This window comes from Lactuca virosa, chromosome 2, assembly GCF_052849685.1.
Source record: "Lactuca virosa cultivar CGN04683 chromosome 2, Lactuca_virosa_CGN04683_v6, whole genome shotgun sequence".
Taxonomy (NCBI): domain Eukaryota; kingdom Viridiplantae; phylum Streptophyta; class Magnoliopsida; order Asterales; family Asteraceae; genus Lactuca; species Lactuca virosa.
Genome location: NC_136427.1, coordinates 128,692,339 through 128,694,977, shown reverse-complemented (window position 1 = coordinate 128,694,977; position 2,639 = coordinate 128,692,339). Strand labels below are relative to the sequence as shown.

At 33.0% G+C, this 2,639-nt stretch overlaps 1 long non-coding RNA gene across 1 annotated transcript; it reads right to left on the bottom strand.

The window, feature by feature from the left end:
• Positions 1 to 202: 202 nt before the first annotated feature.
• Positions 203 to 2,402, bottom strand: LOC145156504 (uncharacterized). The gene is made up of 5 exons (XR_013736753.1): positions 2,128 to 2,402; positions 1,743 to 1,801; positions 1,300 to 1,427; positions 1,094 to 1,183; positions 203 to 532 (listed from the first exon to the last, which is right to left on the bottom strand). It is a non-coding gene; the product is annotated as an uncharacterized LOC145156504 (long non-coding RNA).
• Between the last annotated feature and the right edge of the window lie 237 nt (positions 2,403 to 2,639).

The following is a 2,639-nucleotide window of genomic DNA, read 5'->3' as shown; positions in this document are numbered from 1 at the left end:
CCATCCTTGATTTGGGGGTGTGACAATAAAAAGTGTCACTAAAAGCGCTGCCACTAAAGGCCTTTAGTGGCACTTTTCAGTTGTGTCGATGCAGTCCTTTGGGGTTTTAGTGACACAATTCTATTATGCCACTATAATATTAGGTCTACTTTTTTGTTTTAAATGGAATAAAAATTAATAATAGGACAATAAAGATAATAAATAGAAAACACAAAATCACTACTTCAATTTAAACTTGTCTAACCACCATATTCTTAATATTTAAAATACAAATGTATTCATAAAAGTTTAATAGGTGTAAATATTGTGCTAGTACTCAAAACATAATCATATCGAACTAAATACTTGTTGGTGAAGAATCACGAAACGTGATTGACCTCGAACTAAATGTTAACATGCAACTTCAAGAGCTTCTTAGTGGGTGTCGATGTTTACTTTACAAGATCCATCATTGCATCTAAAAGCTTTAGTAATGTTCCATCTCCATGGACTTCCATTTCTTGCTCTCTTTCTTTTTCACTTCCTTCAAAACCTGAAATTGGAAAGGAGAAATGTTAACCAAAGAAAACTTATCCATGAAGCTATTAGTGTCTAATTGGCTACAATTTTCTTGATAGCGGCTCACTGTTTTTTTGTTATAATGCAAATAATTATAAGATTAATAAAAAATATAGCAGCTATCAACTCTTTTCTTGATTAAAGAAATCATAAAATTCTTTTGTTTATGCCGGTAAGATTATTACAAGTCAGAATAAGACATTAATAATATTTTATATGTTAAATAACATGTAATTGACAAACTATTTTTTATGTAAAGAATGTTGACTATTTCACTATAAAGCACAGTAGAAAAATATGACAATTAAAGCTTACTCTGTTTGCCCATCATGCCAAACATACTCACCATCCTACAACTAGAACAAACGAGACTAGTTCATGTTTCTCAAGGACTTGCTTTAAGATTCTTGGCAAGATTTGGAACGCTTGATTTTTATTGCTACTTTCTCTACCTTTATATTAAGTATTTGAACACAAAAGTTTACATATTTTAGTAGTATTTATGACTAAATTATCATTGAAAATAAAAACTTGCCTGTTTCCATAGATTTTTAGAAACCGTATCAGAGTTATTTGCCACATTCTACCATTTTCTAGCCACTCGGTATTAGCTCGTGTAAAAATACTGCAGCATGAAATCCGGTCATCAAGTTATTCAATTAGTTTGATATCCAGAAAAACAGTAACATATATAAATATAAGTTTGATAATCTCATTATTCTTAAAAGGAATATGTAAGACCTTTCAAAGGCCTTCGTTTCCATGCTCATCAATACGATCATCTTCTGCTAGCCTCTGGACATGAGTGAAAAAGCAAGCTCACAAGTATGCCAAACTCCTGGTCTGAATACATGCTCAGCTGTTACATGCTACATGAATTCAAGAATCAAAAATGGTTTCAAATGTTATTGACATCTAAAATGCCTAAATCCAAATTAAGCTGTGATGAAGAGAGTTTTTATAAAAGGTTATACATGCCATTACATAACTGATATCTACCTGATCCTATTTAGTTAAAACTGATCCAACTGATCAATAGTTCAATAAGGAACAATAAGCAATTTAGTACTCGACAAAAAATCAGTTTTATAAATTTGATGCTAATGGAATTGAAAATGACAAATAATAACATAATATTTACTTTCTATAATAGTTGTGTAAAAAAGATAAATAATTTGAGTCACCTTGAGAAGGTCGTTTAGTTTCAGTATGGGATGGAAGAAAAAACGTATAATATCTCCACCTACAAGGCGAAAACGATTGTCATCATAGAAATTCATATTTAAAGACCATAAAGTTCCAAATTAGGTGTCATCAACTCATCTTCTAGCTCACTTTCTCAATTATGAACTTTAACTTGAACTTTTTATATCATACATTTCATCAAACATGTTATGTGCATCAGAAAATACATCTTTATTTTGAAATCAAATCACCTAGCGCTCTCGCCAAATCAACAACCAAGTTTTCTTATGAATTCTTGTTAACTCCACGTATTCTAGAGTCGTAGAAGGATGCTAGAGGTATATTTTCGAGCCTGGTTTCTAAAAGAAAAAAATGATTTCGTACCTGAATCAGAGATATGTGGTCAGAGCGCAACAACAAGCACAGTCAGGGGGTAACGACGACGAGGTTGCGAAGTCTGGGCAGCAACGATTTGGAGTCTGGAGTCAGGATGATGGTGATGGAGATGGAAATTAGGGTTTAGGGAATCCGTGGGAGACGGTGGGACTTGGGAGAGTGGGACGTAATTACAAGGGTAAGGGCGATTAGGGATTTATAAAATTAAAGAGGAGGGAAATTTTTGATAGGCGGGAATTAAAGTATAGACAGGGTTTAATAATTTTTGGAGGAAATATTTTCCAGCTAGCAACAAAAGAGAAGGAGTTTTCTAATTTCTAAGGAAAATTATAGTGGCACCAACAAAAGTGCCACTAAAAGTATGTTATGTTATAGTGGCACAAAAGTAAAGTGCCATTAAAATTTTGTGCCACTAAATGTAATTTTAATTGTAGTGATCTCAGGAGTCATAGTGGCTACCATTATACACGACACCTTTGTCGCGTCTTTTTCGTGAGCCC